General features: G+C 39.4%; 1 protein-coding gene across 3 annotated transcripts in view; it reads left to right on the top strand.

Moving 5' to 3' along the window:
- Window positions 1–18200, top strand: part of LOC127444875 (activating transcription factor 7-interacting protein 1-like) — a 54804-nt gene continuing 36604 nt past the window's right edge. The window contains exon 1 of one of the 3 annotated variants that reach the window (XM_051704475.1): window positions 1–250. The gene's annotated coding sequence lies outside the window, so the exon portion shown is untranslated. Of the gene's footprint in view, window positions 251–14041; window positions 14298–14860; window positions 14917–18200 lie in introns of those variants that run through there. The other 2 variants (XM_051704478.1, XM_051704480.1) reach the window with 2 other exon arrangements.

Here is an 18200-nt window from a genome sequence, read left to right as displayed (position 1 = left end):
AGCGCGAATCACCAAGCAAACACCGCTGTAGAAGCGCTGTCACAGCCGCGCTTTCACTGTAGTCTACAGTCAGTCACCTTGTGCGCCGTCTGTGTGACTGTATCTGATTCCGTTGCGTGCTGACAGCCGTTGAACCCGCGAGTGCTGATGCGCCGAGTTTAAACGCATATAATAACAAGCAGAGATCCCCGTGGCAACGAATTTTTGGAGATACCGGCTGTTACGCGCATTGAACTGATCAAAAAACACGGTGAGTTTTCCGACTTTCTGCAAAACGAAATGTCTGTCCCGCTATCCCTGAGACCAGTTTTAACTTTTAAAATGCAGCGTTTTTTTATTTTTTTTTTATTTATTTATTTTTGTACACGTTTTATTTCTTCTTTGTTATCTTGAGATGTTAAACTTGGACTACACTTGGATCTATACACATTATTTTAACGGTCACTTAATTCAACTCAAATATGTTGAATTAGCCCCAGTTGCCAGTTGTTTTTCTTACAATACAATGTACATGTTATTTTCATTGCATGTATGTGGTTGGTTACATTTAAAACAAATATCTTGCAATGATTTGTTGGTTTTGTTTTTCAAAAGAGACAATGTAATTTCCTCGCACATTGGACTAAGCTTTTGGGCAGTGGATCAAAAAAAATGTGAATATTTGTACAAAACAAAAAAAAGCTGTACATATAGTTATTTTTTTTTAACACATTATATCAGTCTAGCCTAAAGTTAGTCTGGTCCTATGTCTAATTAAATTATGTCTGGTCATATCGGCCCTTGCAGATTCACTGTCGCATTGTATATATGAATGAAAGTATTTTCTTAAAAGTAAAAGTGTGTAATTTTTGTACTACTAGTGTCGCTAAATGGATTTGCTAAATTAATTATTGTTTCGAACAGGTTTCCCCAAACACTACCCTGCTGGTTAGCTAGTCCCTCCCCAAACTCATTTCATTGGTTGAGCCAGTGTTGGTACATTGGATTGGTTGGGATACTCAAACAGAGTACTGTTTGAAAGTGCCACAGAACACAAGTGTTATTATTATTATTCTTTTTACTCAGCTGTCTATGTAACTGGTCCTGCTTGGGCCGCTCCTAGCGGGATTCGAACTGGCATCAGCCAGCATGGAAGGCGGGCGCACTTATGAGGAGGCTAAAGGCTTCAGCCCTTAGTGTCAGTCGCTAGTGTGCCTCTTGAGGCCAGGGGAGTGAGGTTTACACATACCGCACAGCTATCACGTACCAGCTGACTCCCGTTACACTCACCCCGCTAAACCTCACTCCCATCCGGGTCACAGCACCACTGTAACAGGTCCTGCTTGACCCTCTCTGAGCGGGATTCGAACCGGTGTCAGCCGGCATGGGAGGCAGGCGCGCTAACAAGGAGGCTAAAGGCTACGGCCACTAGCGTTAGTCGCTAGTGCACCTCTTGAGGCCAGGGGAGTGAGGTTTACACATACTGCACAGCTATCACATACCAGCTGGCTCCTGGTACATCTATCCACATTAACTTGTCAACTACACAGTTCCACCACAATAAATGTGGCAGAAAGATATAAAAAATATTATAATAACTATATTGAATATTATTGAAATGCTGAATAGTTTGTTTGTTCAAATCGAAATTGCAGTAATGTCAAATTTTTTTTGTTTTTTTTTTTGGACCAAACCATGCAGTCCTAGTTCAGGCTGTTTGATTTTTAGTATCACACTAAGCACATTTAAGTAGTTATAATGTCAAAATGAATAAATGTATTAAATTAGGCTAATAACTTTAAATTTAATTAATCATGTGCGTTAACTTTTATAAATTCTATTATAATTCTGTGATATTTCTCACATAACTCAATGTGAGAATGTAAAGAATCACAAAAATACTCTTCAAAAAATAATAAATTCTAGGGCTGGGTAAAACATTGGCAGATTAATTGCAATTTTTATTTAAACCATTTTGATTCTTAAAATCACTTTTTTAAAGCACCAAATGTTAGTAAAATTAGCTGTGACAAGCCCATAAAACAGATTTTATTTCCTCAGCCATTGTAGAATTGCAATTCATGATCTGACTCTTGCTATTGTTTTATCTAATACATTTTTTTTTTTAAATCACAATTTTAAAAAATCAATTGAAAAATATTTTTTTGTCAACACATCCTTATAAATTTTGGCCCCCCTGAAGCTAGTGCCATTGTGCCTTAATATTTTAGTAAGGCTACATTAATACTTTACTAATGCATGAAGTTAACAGTGTTCTCATGTGGAACACAAAAGGAGATGTTAGGCAGCTTGTTAGCCTCAGTCACCATTCCATTTCATTGCATCTTTTTTCCATACAATAAATATGAATGGTGACTAAGGCTGTCATTTTGGCTAACATCTCCCTAACGCTTTCCATGGTAGTAAGTCATATGGGTTTGGAACAACATAAGGGTGAGTAAATGATGACTGAATTTCGTTTTTGGGTGGACTGTCGCTTTAACAAAATACAAAAAATGAGAGTCTCATAGTGACACTTGGTACACACCCTCCACCTAAAAAGTATAAACTATAAAATTGGTAACATTTGCAACCTATGTTTAATGTGGTGCACTCCATGACATTCCATGTGGTGCATTCCAGGACATAATGCATGATATTAGTGCATTTAAAAGGGTGGTTTGGTCACTCCACCTCAGGGACACATTAGGCCCTTTCCCACTGCAGGAACAAAAGCACGTTTTAGGAACTTATTAGAAACTACTCAAAGTAATTTTTTCCCCCTCTGTTTTGTTGTATCTACATCTTTTTAAGAGAAAGGTTGTTGTGTCTACATCTTTTTAAGAGAAAGGAACTGTGGGAGGTGAATTGTCAAACACGTATGACGCACAAACCAATGAGAAATGCAAGAGTCTGCAGTCCATGGCCAGGTCTATGGGGGTGCTGGGGGGACATTGCCCCCTAGAATTTCCTTGTGCTCCCCAGAAACTTATGATGCCCCCAGCCCGGTTGGATGGCAAAATGACCAAGTCTCTCATTCCCTGGTTGGATGGTGAAACGAAAGATGCTTTTGCCCACCCTAAAGGTCAAAATGCCCCCTTCAAAAAAACTCACCTGAGTACTGGCCCTGTGGCAGCTGCCACGAGTAAACAAATTTGTTGCTGCTATCCTGCTCCTGAGAGGATTGTGCTAATTTTCCAATTTCCTTAACAGAAATAACATAAAACCAAAAAAGTATCAGAAGAGTATTGCTTGTTTCACATATTATGTATGTATGAGGGGTGAGCAGCGCTGCTACTTTTCATCGCATCTGTGCTGTGTGACGATTGCAGCACTGAAAATTATTTTTGGATTTACTACAGTTTTTTCTGTGATAATGGACATAAATAATATTATGTTTTTTAAGAGTAGGTAATTGAGAACTGTTATAAACTTAGCCGTCATGAAATCTAATTTATATAAGGGAAGTGTTGCGTGCCTGTTACTGCATGTTTAACTTACATCACAACGTCTTTTTTTCAATCAATGGGTGAGTAGTTCAGGACTGTATTTCATGTTGAGCCATAAAAGCAGTTATTGTAAAAGAGTGCGTTGATAAATTATAGTGCATGTTTTCTGATGTGTTCGGTGTGTGCTGCGCAGTTAAAATAGGCTGAGTAGCTCATCCTTCCTCTCATTGCAACTTCAGGGATGCAGCACCATGCTGCTCACTTGCCCAATGTAAAGACTGTAACCTGCAGAAACAGTTTGTGTAAAACAGCCCTAACAAAAGCGTAGCTCCGATCCTAATGTTCTTCATCGATGTGATTTTGTTGTTGTTGCAATTTTATCACACTTGCAAATAACGTCAGAAGAAAAACGGTCAACACTACATTATGTCATCACAGGGGTTCCCTTTGTTGGTGTGAATGCAAGAGGTAAAAGTCTCTAAAAACCTAGTCCTTCCAGAAAGTCCCTCTTGGGGAGGAACAAAACTCAATGTGGGAAAGGGGCTATTGGGGTTTTCTCATGACACTGTTCCATAAACAGAGTTCCATGAAGATGTGAAATCTGGAAGGCAAGATGGCATGCTGTGGGCATATGTGGCATGTACATCTATAATGCATTGTTCAAGTTAAACGTGTTTCATCTTTGCCCCAAATATCCTTGAGATTGTTGTCCCTTTGGTAACAACTACATCACTGGACTGAGCTGCTCTGTGGACAAGAGAAGATCAATATTGGACACCAGATGTTTGAAGACAGGAAGAATGGTATGATTAGTCCTGGTTCTAGCGATTGGAGTTGACAGAAATGTATGCATCTGGTAAACTCTGGACCCATGGCCCTGTCCCAAATGGCACCCTAAGCCCTTGCGGTCCTCCTCCTAGTCCACACTTTCATGGCGTATTGCCCCATAGACTGTAGAAGTCTGCTGTGGAGCTTGCATCAGTGTCTGCTTGGCATTGTGCTCATCAAGGATGCATAGCGTCTGTAAAGGTGCTTGTGAGCACCCTTCTGAAACGTAAAATGATGAGTGAGACAACCTATGGTCTCGTGGACTTAACAGAAACACATGCGACAGCCATTGCAAGTCCTCAAGATTGCATGACTGCATCAAGTGCCTATCTTGGTCTGTCTTGTCAGATTTTAACAGATCAGACCAGTGGAAGCACTGTGGGAGTGCTTATTTGGGAGATGTGGTTATTTAGGAAACTTTAGGACAGTCCTTGCTTACCATCTGCAACATTTGGTGTCCATCTGTCACCTTAATGGGTTTCAAATGGACAAAGTACTCTTTCCCAGAACTCCAGGCTTGATTGGAGGTGCATTTACCTGAGTTCAGAGCCCTGAAATGGCCCCCTTGTTTGGCAAACATGAAGCAATTCCTGTGAAGCAATTTTGTGATACAGTTGAGCAGATAAGTTGAGCTGTTAATCTAGCACCAGAGAACAGGATGGAGTTGGACAGCTTTTAGAACTCTTGGCAAGCAATCTTCTGACATCTTGTGGACAGTGGCTAAATTCTGAAAAGTCAGAAACGGTCACTGTTGGGTACAAGGATGAAAATAATGTCACATGCACTTAAGTTGAGTGAAAAGGATGAGGGGAAGATGGAGTTCATTGTTAGTCATTCAATTATTTTTTTCTTTTCTATATAGGCAATTTAAGATCTTGCAAGCTTTCACTTGTGTACTCTCTGCTGTTTTGTCAATGCCAGTGGAAGTGGGTAATGGTGGATCGGTTGGAGCCACATAATCTGATGACTATACAAAGTAAGCCTGGTACAACACAGTGACTCAGTTTACATGCACTTAAAGGTGCTTTAGGTGATTTGTTTTTAATTACCTAGTTTGAGGGATTAAGAAAAAGGTTTGACCAACCTAGGTTTCTACCAGAGAACGTGGTTTATGTAAACAGGGCAATTTCTCAGGGTGTAAGTGATGAATGAATGAATGTTACATTTATATAACGCTTTTCTGACACTACTCTCAAAGCACTTTACACAGTGAACAGTGTACTCTCCTTAACAACCACCAGTGCGCAGCATCCACCTGGATGATGCGATGGCAGCCATAGTGCGCCAGTACCCTCACCACACAGCAGCTATTAGTGGAGAGGAGAGAGTAGAGTGATACAGCCAATTAATGGATGAGGATTATTAGGAGGCCATGATCGAGAAGGGCCAATGGGGGGAATTTGGCCAGAACACCTGGGGTACACTCCTACTCTTTATGAGAAGTGCCCTGGGATTTTTAATGACCACAGAGAGTCAAGAGTCAGTTTAACGTCTCATCTGAAGGACTTTTTACAGTATAGTGTCCCCTTCACTATACTGGGGCGTTAGGACCCACACAGACTGCAGGGTGAGCACCCCCTGCTGGCCTCTCTAACACCTCTTCCAGCAGCAACCTTAGTTTTCCCCAGGAGGTCTCCCCAGGTACTGACCAGGCTCAACCCTGCTTAGCTTCAGTGGATAACCAAGCAATATGGCTGCCAGTAAATTTTGTAGACGAGTACTGTAATCCAAAAAAAGGTAATCGATTACTCGTTAATTAAAATTAATGTATGACACATACGGCACATCAATATTCTGTTTTATTCACCGTTACAAAATAAGCTAACTTCAACATACTATGCTTTTGGGAAAGATTAAAGGAATAATATGCATTTATAAAAATGGAAAAAAAGAGATTTTAGAATAAAAAAAGAAAACATTTGCACTCACCTAGAGCTTGCTTAGAAACCAATACTGACAGCATTAGGGTAATGCACATTAATAAACTCTGAGTCAACTTAAAGGCTATCACATTTTTATTGTTCACACATTCTTATTCAGAAAAACAAGTGATGAAAGTTGGCTTTTTAGAAAATACGCTCTGCCGGTGTTCAGATATTTCACACGCATGCATACTGGTCTGCTTCCAAGTTACTTGTACCGCTTCACATTTTCTTTCCACCACAAATTCTAAACAGTTGGTATGCATGACTCTAACAAAAAACAAATACCAATAGAGTACAATTAAGTTAGAATCAAAATATTGCAAGTGTTGGCACACTTGGCTTTTCTTGAAGCACACACCAGCAATGCCATAATCTCTTAACCAAGGTCCTTGCTTAATCTACAGCTTAAAGACACACATCCACAGCGCCCCCAGTGGACTCAGTTATAACTGCGAAATTTGGTTAGAGATTCAGAGAGAACATACAGTATAATTTTAATGTTATTTACATTTACATTTATTCATTTGGCAGACGCTTTTATCCAAAGCGACTTACAAAAGAGGAAAACATAAGCGAATCATCTTAAGGAGACAGTGGTATGAAAAGTGCCATATTACAATGTTTCACTAGCAACAGAATAGTATTCAAAACAGAATAACGTGCAACAGGAATTTTTTTTAAAGTTTATTTATTTTTTTTATTCAGTCAAATGTGCAAAGGGTAGTCAATTTGAGATATTCGAATAGTGTTTTTATACTACAAAGTAGTGTTTTAATACTATTAGTATTAAACTACTTTAATACTACCGAGTAGATGGTGAAGAACGAGTACTCGATTAATCATTTACTTGTGCACATCCCTAATTTTAAAATGCAATACATTAAACATAAACAACCACAATATTACCATGACCCAGATATCAATATTGTATCGCCAGGTCCCTGCTAATTCCTACCCCTACTGTCTGCTTCCCTGATAGCACAAGTACATCACCGAGACATCAGTTTGATGTGTGTTAACATCTGGAAGTTGTACTTTTAAGTGTGTTTGCTCATCTGCAATACGTCTACAAGACGTTTCCTCTCTGATGTCAAAAGGACATTCAGCAGTGTGTTTGAGATGTTTATGATTTAGAATGTATACAAATCTAATCATTTTAAGATGTCAATCGGATGTTAAATAGAATGCGATGCTTTCTGGATGAAACGCTCTAAAACATCTCTCTGAGATGTCTGTTTATGTACTGTCTGGTTTGTTCCACAGCTTTAACAATTGCTTCATTTTTATTATACTAAAGAAATGTATTATTTTTCCTATACTTGTTTGGTACGAGGGTCTGCTCATAGTCTGTTTTTATATTAAATATAAGATTAAGCTTAACCGCTCCACCCCTTAAGGTCTCTTAAGTGGTATGGCCCATTCTGTCAGTACTTTTCCACTCGCTCATTGACATTCACTGTGCTCATAAGGGGGGAGGGGAAAGACTGCATGCCTGTGAATCGCAGGGTAGCTGTGCTGCCGTGCAATGCGTTTCCTGGGTATGTTTACACATTTATGTTGTGTGTGACAGTTGTTGACAAATAGTTTATTCAAAGAAATCTGGTATGAGTGTACTTTAAAATGCAAGTACAGATGCAGGCTGTGCGTTGGGAAGTACATTGCATCTAACTCTCGATTCCATGAGTACAGTGCAGCCTTTGTTTTAAGCTTTGTTAATAAATGGTGGTATATTACAATTCCTGGTTGTGATGTTCTTTTAATCGGAAAAACAGGGAAATATATAGAAATTGTGTCATTTCTTCCTGTTTGTATCATATCATACATAGTGCAATTACTTGAAAAAACACTCCCCAAGGAAAATGTGCCTGTTTTTAATGCTTTGAAATATTTCTGTCAAAATAAACGCTTGACGAAAAATAAATAAATAAAAATTAAAAATGGAATGGAAGGGAAAAGAGAGCTTCTCATATCCTGAGTGAAAAAAAAAATAGGGCCAAACTGGCTGAAACCAGTTGTGGCAGCCCAGCTTTACTTCCTGATTGAATTGCGGCACTGTGAACAACAACACAGATTTAGGTCGCTAGCTATTAATGCTGCATGGATAATGCATTATAATTTGTAAAAATGTCAAATGTTACGACTACTTGGAATATTACTTTTCACGTTCCTTAATACTGTGCCTTAAAGATCGTCTTCATAAATATTTAACATTCATTCTGGCATCTTGAAAATAAATCAATGACCGTTAATTTGAGAAAGGTTTTAGTACATTTTTATGCCAGAATATATATCATAACATTTAATGAGAAAATTCACTCACAGTAGCATCCCCAAAATGAGAAATTATTTTTGAATGACTTAAAATGCTATAAAAACAAGTTGCCATTATTCAGTCTAATCATAACAGTCTTTAAGTACTGAAGAAAGTGAATTTTACAGTTACCATTTTTGTCAACAATCAGTGGCCAAAGTATTGAATACTTTGTTTCATGTAGAGGTTTAAAATAGCCATGGATAACTCTAGTATAAAATGAGCCGCTGTCAACAGCCGTCTGTGCTCTTGGTATTCTCCTTCAAGACTCCAATATCAAGCAGGCACAATTTACTTAGTATTCTAGATATACTATATTATATTGTCATCTCAAACAAATATTTATAGTAAATAATTTACATGATGATTGTGGTATATTTGAATATTACAGTATGACCTACCACATCTATAGAATATTTATGGATGTGGTAGCCTTTGTCATGAAGGTATAGTTCATCCATCCAAAAATAATTTACTCACTGTCATGAAATTCTGACTAGAGGTAACAAAGGTGGTGGAAAAGGCTGTTAACCGATTAATCGACCAATAGTTTTTTAATCAATTAATTGAATGTTACAAAATGTTCTTAGTCTTTGCTTACTGTGATGGGCACAGACATAGAGGCTGCAAGAATCCAAAAGGAGTAAAATCCCATATGCGTTTTTGTTGTGCAACCAAAACACCAATATTAACCAGAGGGAAAAAAAAATGCGATTTTTTTTTTTTTTATGTTTTTTTTTTTTTTGTTTAAAAAATTAAATAAAAAAATGGGTGAACTAATTCTTTAAAGGAATAGTTCACCCAAGAATGAAAATTTGCTGATAATTTACTCACCCTCAGGCCATCCAAGATGTATATGACCTTCTTTCTTCATCAGAACAAGATTTAAGATTTTTAGGAAAGTATCCCAGGTTTTTAGCTTCATCCAATGCAATTGAATGGACACCAATTTTTGATGTCCAAAAAGCATATTTAGGCAGCATCAAAGTAATCCACATGACTCCAGTCGATTAAGCAATGTCTTCTGAAGTTAATTGATATGTTTGTGTGAAAAACACATAATCGCTAATTAAAACATTTTTAACTTTAAATTGGTGCTTCTGCCAGCAATCTGTAGCTGTTTGAATTGACCTAACTCTCGCGTGAAGTACGGTCCTCTGTGGTAAACGGAGCAGAAATTCTGAATTCTCGCGTGAACGCACTAACGTGATGACGTCATGCGACAGCAACGTGAGGCATTGAGTGCTTACAGGAAATTATTTTTTTTTTAGTTACATTTTTCATTAGTGATTAGTTTTTCACACAAACATATTGATTCACTTCAGAAGACATTACTTGATTGGCTGGAGTCATGTGGATTACTTTGATGTCATATACATCTTGGATGGCCTGAGGGTGAGTAAATTATCAGCAATTTAAATTTTTGGGTGAACTATTCCTTTAATACTACTTGACATGAAAAATATGTATAGTGTTGTTATCTGTTATTTCGATAGAGTTTGAAACACACCCTTCACTTTTTATTGCCCTCACAATAATGGCATGGTGAAATTGTTCAAATGTTGGTGACACCACTTCCAATGGTTAAACAACACCTGAAATCCCCCACACAGCATATGGTACTGTCCCATTGTTGCCACCCCTCCCCCATGCTCATTCTCTATGTCATGTGGCAGCTCATGATTGGCGCATGCGGTGTCTCAGAGCAAGTAAAAGGACTTATACATGCCCTCTTTAACTTAAATGGCTTAAATAAATACTGCACTGTTACTACAATGATAGTGTGCTTGTATTATTTGCATTGAATGAAAATCAGATTATTAACCGTAATTTGTTTGTTTGTTTCAACTAATGCAGCTTTCATTGTTATCAATATTAACATACTTTAGGCTAAATAGTGTTAAAATGCTGTAGCTTTTCATTTTTTTTTTCCTTTCATTTTTTTATTTTATAACAATATTTTACAAAGCCTATTTTTATTTTCTTCAGTGTCCTTTTCTAGGGCAATGCTTTGTCAAGTGGTGTGGACTCCCCCTATGTGTAATCACACAGTGGTGCAGTCCTTCCTAGTCTGTAATTTTCCACTTCATCTCTCTTTCCTGAGGGGTTGCTGATTACTATTCCAGTACTAAACAACCAAATCGGCTTTTTGCAATTGTAAATTGAGTAATACTCATGATTTAGGCTGCTACATTTTGGGTAGGACATTTTTCAACATGAAACAAGTAATGTTGTTTAAAATGGGATTAAAGTATATTGTGCCCTCTCTTATCTGGGTATTATTCTGACAGTTTGTTTACTGATATTGGCCTAGCTTTGGATTGCTATACATTTTCCATTGTGCATTGTACAGGATAAACCATTACATCGTTGTTCATTGTTACTTCAACCTGTGTATTTTCCCTCCATGTCTGTTCACTAACAATATTCTTTTGTTTCGCTTAGTAATTTTTATAATATTCCATAAACATTTTACATTTCATCATTCCACGTCAGATTTTTTTTTAGTTTATTGCATCTCATAAAATCTCAGTGAGAATCACAACTGCGCCCTTTATCATGTGCTCACTTGGTGCTATTCTACACTAAATGACCTACCAGGATTCCACATTCCCTCACAAATTCATACTAAGTACCAAGTCTTCATTGCTAGAATTGTGTGTCAAGTTGACATCAAAGCCTTTTTGTAAGTTGGTGTAATTGGGCAACATGTTTTTAGAATTTTTTTTTAAAACAATATGTTAGATGCAAAATATAGGCCTAGTTATATTTTACATTATTATCATCTTAAGTGGAAGTGTTTTGTGGACCAAAGGTTTTTGGCCACCTGTTCAGCCATAGCTTAAAGGCTACATGATGTTGACTTTGTTATAAGTTTTAAGGGCCTAATTATGGTAATTGCTGGTACCTGACCGACTTTGCTGAAAAACCAAAGCGTACAGCGCAACACATCATCCAAGCTTCCAAGACACTTGGAACAGAGTGAGGGAATGATGCTCGCTCGTCTGCGGTTTTGCTTGCTCGTCTGCAAGGCTGTGTACATTTGATATTCTCTGCTCTACACGTGCACAAATTGTGGTGCAGAATTGACAGCAAGAACATTGTCCCAGTAGGGTAAGTATCAGATCCGTCAACTGTCCAAAATGTCTTTCACTCTGGCTGAGGGCCATTGGGTCATCCTTATGATGTCTACCTGAAATTTCATGTGACAACAATACGATGTTGTGGTGATGCAGAAATGTTCTTGTCTGGCTTATTTATTAGACTGCATAGTTACCTGTTGCATACAAAAAACAATGAGAAGTCCTTCCTGATCTCTAGTCCATATTGTTCCATTATCCAAGCTTTATTTTCAGTTTAATGCATTGAAGGGGAAAAAGGTAGTTAGAAGAGCAGCATAAAGAAAACAGACCACGAGTACACTGAATTGAAGTGTGTCCTTTCTGCACAAGTAGTGGCACCAAATGGAATTGCAAAAGTAATGGTACAAAACCAGTTTCCCAAACACTCCTATTACTCTTCTGCCCTGTTCGGACAAACAGGTAGTCTTGGCCCAAACTCTTGCCATTGGTTTAGCCAGTGTGGTCTCTGCACATTAAGTGTGGATATGAAAAAGAACTTTAATGTAGAAAAATTACCCACAACGCCTTTGCCAAAACAAGGCCAATTTTAAGCTGCACATTACATCCAGAGAAAGACTTCAAGTATACTGAAGTCAAACTTGCTATCAGGCATATGTGCCAGTGTGTTCAGAAGAGGCAGTGAGATTTTGTGTAAACGTGCGCTGTTGCCAATTCATCTGGTGGTTCTTGTGAGAGACTCCAAGAGGGAGACAAAATGGAATGTCAGTGTCAGGATTGGACTGTCATCAGTTGGCGACGCGTTTCTTAATCCAGAATACCCAACCAGTAAATTAATGAGAAACTCTCTAGTTGTGCAGACCTGAGGCGATAAACTTTGTTCATAAATAATCTGTCCGCAGAAATGTCATAGATTCGAGGACCCATCAAATCACCAATGACAAGGTGACTGTGTAGTTTTAGATGACATTATATGTGACTAAGTTTATGATATAAAGATGTTTAACATATACACCTTTGTCTCTTGAGAGCAATTTTTAATGTGGAAATTAATTGCATGCATTTTTTTTCCGAAATTTCAGGATTCTGTGCTCCCATATTGCTTTAGACCTGAAACCATAATTTATTATATAGGTTTTTTCTTTTTCTTTTTGTTGTTGCTTTGTTGTTTGTTGCATACTTGCATAGCTAGGCAATTTCTAGCAAGCGGAGGGGTTTCTTTTCTCGCGCATTCTGTAATTTGAGAGCAAAGATATCAGATTTCCCTTTTCTTTGCCCGCTTGCTGTTTATATGCTAGGTATACAATCCTACCACCTTTTTCAAAATCTCTTTCCTACTGCAGATTCAACAGTCTGGGGCACAGGTGTTGGTTGAAGCGAGGAATGTAGCACCATACTTTTTACACAAGTATGTGTTGCTAGTACAGTGACATTTACATTTGTTTCTTAAAATCTAGAAACTTACATGCTTCATATGTAGCCAAACCTCTCTCACATGTCCCACTTAATCTGCTGTACTGTTTAGTGATCCTAGATTAAAAATATGCAGAACTAATCTACAAAAATTAATTGTTTAGAAAAATTCTTGATGCAGACAGTCGCCATATTTAGTTATTCCACAGAAATTTTGAATGGTATGCTGATGTGACAATTGATTGTAGTTGAAGCCACTAGAAAAGGTATTTTACTTTATCGCAATGAAAGGAGTGAATGCTTCCCAGACCAGGAAGGCAATTGGGCATAAAGCTTGAGAAAAGGATTGTGCCTATATTAAAAGGAGCACTTTCCACAACAACAGCATATTTTCCTCTCATGTGTTTACATTATTACACATTGACTTTATGCATTAAACACACAAATTGTTACACAACTGGCTTTTTATTTCATATAATTTATATCTTTTGGCTGTAACTTCAAGAGAAGGTTAGAAAATTGAAAGCTGTTCTCTACTATTTTCAGTCAATGAAAACTGTCTGGCTTTTCATGCTGTTTTTTTTGCACCTGACTTCCTCTGCGGATACAAGTTGGAGTGTCTCCACCTCACAGTTCTTATAATGGTATGATCCGTACTCTCCAGTAATTTTCCATCGTCTGCTCTGCTGTGTTGCTTGGTGGCAAGAAGGTGGAGCTACACTGCAGTGTGACTGCACCAGCACTAATTTCAGCTATATGATATTTTGAGACTAACTACGCTATTTCTGAGTAGTTCTCTGTTTCAATTCTGTTTCAGAGCATGTCTACCTTGAAATTAACGCTATTAAGTTGCTTATACATTAATAATTTAATATGAATTAAAATAAAACAATATTGTCTATCTCTGCAGTTATGTGATTATTGATGTATTTACTGCTCATTTTTATTGCCAAGTATATAAATGTGTTTGTTGAATGAAATTTGTTTAATTAAATATTACTAGTAGCACCCCTGCAAAATCCATGGTACAATCCTAGCCCTGTCCTTTCCCCACTCCTCCATCTGACTCAGAGAGAATGGTGCTATATAGTATGCTAATATGACATTTGATTGTAGTTGGCTGTTTGAGAGGAGAGTAAGGAAATTTGTGTTTATAAAGTTGCTGCTAAAACCCTCTGAAGCACTTTTCACAATTTCAGCATATTTTCCTATTCATCAACATACAATTTGAGTTACGCATTAAACAAATTGTTACATACCAACTGGCCTCTTAGTCAGCATTAATTTCTGTTGACTGGAACTACAGGAGAAGGTAAGGGAATTGTTTTCTACCATTCGCAAACAATGAAAACTGCAGATTGGCTTCCTCTGCTGAAACAAGTAAAAGTGTCGCCCCCCTCTCAGTTCTTGTAATGGTATGATCTGTACTCTCCAGTGATTTTCCGTTGACTGCTTGCAGAGTGCTGCTCAGTATCAAGAGGGCGGAGCTACACTGCAGTGTTACTGCTACAGCACTAATTTAAGCTAATCTGATATTTTGAGACCAACTATGCTATTTTTTAACATTTATCTTTTTCAGGTCATGTTTTCAGAGCCTGTCCACTTAGTTAACAATATAAGAAAAATCTAAAACCATTAATTAAATGAAAATTTATTTAATTAATTATTTTAAAATAAAATGGAACAGTCATGTTTTTCACTTGTATTTATGTGTAGTATTGCTCATGTTTCATGGCCAAGTGTACAAGTTTGTTTGTTTATATAATCGTAGCACCCCCGCAAAATCTATGGTACAATCTTAGTCATGCTCCTCCTCCACCCCTCCCCCAAGTGTTTCAGTTTAAGTGCTATGCTCTTGATTGTACATTGGCTAGTCACGCTTGCAAATATCTCCTCCAAGCAGAAGGTGGCCTACAATTGAAGATAGTAGTGTAAGGTCATAGCTCTTTGTCTCTATGCCAACTTTGTGTCTGCATTTTCATTAGAATCCTTCTGTGAAAATGTAGTTTACTTAACTGGATAATGTATGTAACTAATATTTGTATAAAGTTTTGTGGCGTGCTTGCGATTTGTTAATATTAGCATGAAAGTGCTTTATTTTTTGGAAGGAATTCATATTCAGCTATGTTATGTGTAAAATTTAGTGTATTGAATGCAAAAACAGTGCACTGCTTTTTAGCCAATTGATTTTTACTAGCATAATGTGGTTCGGGGGTACTTCTTTTCCCACCAGCAGAATTTAGTACCAACCCTCCTTTAACACACCTGGGGGTAATTTACAAGTTAAATTAAGGGGATCCTGAGGACCTTGATTAGATGTCTCATCGGTGTTTAATTAGCCTAAATATGGAACTAAACTGTGAATGATGGTAGCTCCTCATTAAGGCTGAGCGATAGGATGATGTAATCAGATATTAATGATATCTGATAGATATCCCAATGCCGATATCGACCCTCATTGACAGACAATGTTCGACAATATTGGGGAATGACCAAACCATGGAGCTGGGAAGTTGCCAAATATATTAAATAATTGCCCATGTTTTGAAATTAGCACCAGCGAGTCGCTGCCCGCCAAGTGCAGGTTGCCTATTTCATGCGTATTGGTGGAAAATTTTGCTCATTAACCCGCCACTGTGGCGGGTGAGCTGCATGACTTCTCGCAGTGACACATGACAAGAATGCTGTTAGACACAAGGACACGTGTTTGAAGATACACACTCTATGTTTTAAGAACAGACGACAGAAAAGCCTTCGATGCGCGTGTCTGATTCGCTGTTTTTCAGAGGCGTGCAGTGCGAGCGTGTCTCATGGAACACCCGCATGTTAAGAGTTCTCACTTTTCTCCAATTCAGTCATCTGAAAACAGTTTGCAAGAATAGTGCTGTTTATGAGAATGCTCAATATCTTGAAGACATTCTCAAGGCGCGGTCCCACGTACCTTCGTATGGTGAAATTCCGCGGGTGAAAGACATTCATCTCAATGGGAATCTGCATGACGGACTTCTGGTAGTGAAGAATTTCCTCATGCTGATTTCGTGGTCTATTTTCAAATCGTGGTTGGCTTAACAGGAGACGCCATAACCATCGCGTTTTTAATATGCATGTTACATTGAAGTTCAGTTTTGAAGACGTTGCATTCTGTTCCATTTAGCTGCACTCTGTCTAGCTGTTTGAAACACTTGCCTGCTGTATATGCATTGAGTACACTGCCAGACACTGTGTGTGTGTGTGTGTGTACGTGTTTGTGTCTACCCAAGGATTCGCTTCTGTGGGGAAAGCCGCAATGCTCCGTATTGTTGTTGATGTAATGATTCATAAAGCATTCCATTCAACTCGGAGAGTCGGAATTTCCACCTTTCAACTGGGGAAAGTGCAACAGAATGACACTTTATGTCGGACTTCTAACTTGGAAACTTGTTTGGAAATATTCAACTTCCATTTCGTAGAGATTACGTCACCCAGGGCAGGGAGGTTTACAGTCAGTGACAAACATTAACTTTTATTCAATAATATCCATTAGTGAGTTAAAGTTCTTGACATTAAATGATAATAAAACGTGTTTAGCAAACGTTTTGCAGAAACGGGTGTTCAAAACACAGTTAATTACTCTCTCTTTTGATTATCGTAATGATAGCATTGCAGCGTCGTATATCAGTTTGGTTGCAATGAGACCCCTCAAAATCACAACGTAACCAACTTTTTCAAAATTGACACATTTGTGTTTAGTTGTAAGGTAATTGTCACTGAATTTCGAATTAAGTGAAGTCACATCATGCATGATCACCATCGATCATCGTTTTCATTATGCGTCCAAGCCACTAGGTGTCAAGATGGTGTTAAAAGCAAAATGACACAAAGACAAAAGTTACTGAGTGCACCTTTAAGTCTCACTGAGTATAAAGTGCAGTATTACAAAATATACTGTAAGGGGTTCGGTGGAAAGGAGGAGGCAAGAACCAGCTTGACAACTTGAATAATAATTTAATAAACAACTTAAACAAAACACACAACTATAAACACACAGTACAGCTGTCTGTCATTCTCTCTCTCTCGAACTGTCGTCCCCGGCCGCCTTTATCCCTCGCGCGCCCCATCAGGCTGATTGGGGACCGGGTGTGTCTCATTCCAGCCCGGCCCCGACCCTCCTCATCTCTACACTCCTCCCGGCATTGCCTCAGGCCGGGGAGCCCCCGGCATGATGTATATCCCCCACCCTTCCTCTCCGGGATTTTTACCTTATGCCCCGACTGCCGGCGGGTCATCCCCGCCTTCCTCGACCTGGGAGGAGACAGGAGGGGAAAAACAACAAAACAAAATGGCGAGGGAAAGGCCAACACGGAGCGACAGAGAGAGAGAGAGGAGAGAGAGAAAAGAGAAACTCACCGGTTCTCTGATGCGCCGTCGCGTGGTCCTCGAGCACTACTCCACCCTCTCAGGCGGACTGCAGCCGCTCCTCTCCGGGCGAACCGGAGTCAGACCTCCGACCCCCAGCAGACAGAACGCCCCTCCGCGTTCCCGGCGTCCTGTGGGGACACTCCTCCGCCCCTGGCAGCGGCCCTACCACCCCAGGCGGTCGGGGAGTCGCTTCCCTCCTCCCCCCGCGGACAGCGGTCTTCTCTCGACCCCTCCGCGTTCCCGGGGGACGGCAGGGCACTCCTCCGCCCCCGGCAGCGGCTCCCTCGCTCCAGGCGGTCGGGGAGTCCCGTCCCCACTCGCCTCGCGGACGGCGGCCGTTCCCTGCGTCCGGGTGGTCGGGCTACTCCGTCCCCCGTCGGACGGCAGCGGCGCTCCCCATGGTGGACGGCAGTGTCGAGGATTCTGCGACGGGAATCCCTCCTCCTTCCGGGTTTCGGCACCAGTGTAAGGGGTTCGGTGGAAAGGAGGAGGCGAGAACCGGCTTGACAACTTAAATAATAATTTAATAAACAACTTAAACAAAACACACAACTATAAACACACAGTACAGCTGTCTGTCATTATCTCTCTCTCGAACTGTCGTCCCCGGCCGCCTTTATCCCTCACGCGCCCCATCAGGCTGATTGGGGACCGGGTGTGTCTCATTCCAGCCCGGCCCCGCCCTCCTCGGCTCTACATATACATTTATATTTTTCTGTAGATCTTAATTTGTATAATTAATTTTCACCTGTTGTTTTAGACGGATACTTGTGTGATGGCAAATGGGAGGTGGTTATATACAATTCTTTTTGACCAC

The sequence above is a fragment of the Myxocyprinus asiaticus genome, chromosome 8, assembly GCF_019703515.2.
Source record: "Myxocyprinus asiaticus isolate MX2 ecotype Aquarium Trade chromosome 8, UBuf_Myxa_2, whole genome shotgun sequence".
NCBI lineage: Eukaryota > Metazoa > Chordata > Actinopteri > Cypriniformes > Catostomidae > Myxocyprinus > Myxocyprinus asiaticus.
The sequence above is the reverse complement of the archived record's forward strand: the minus strand, read 5'-3'. Positions and strand labels throughout refer to the sequence as shown.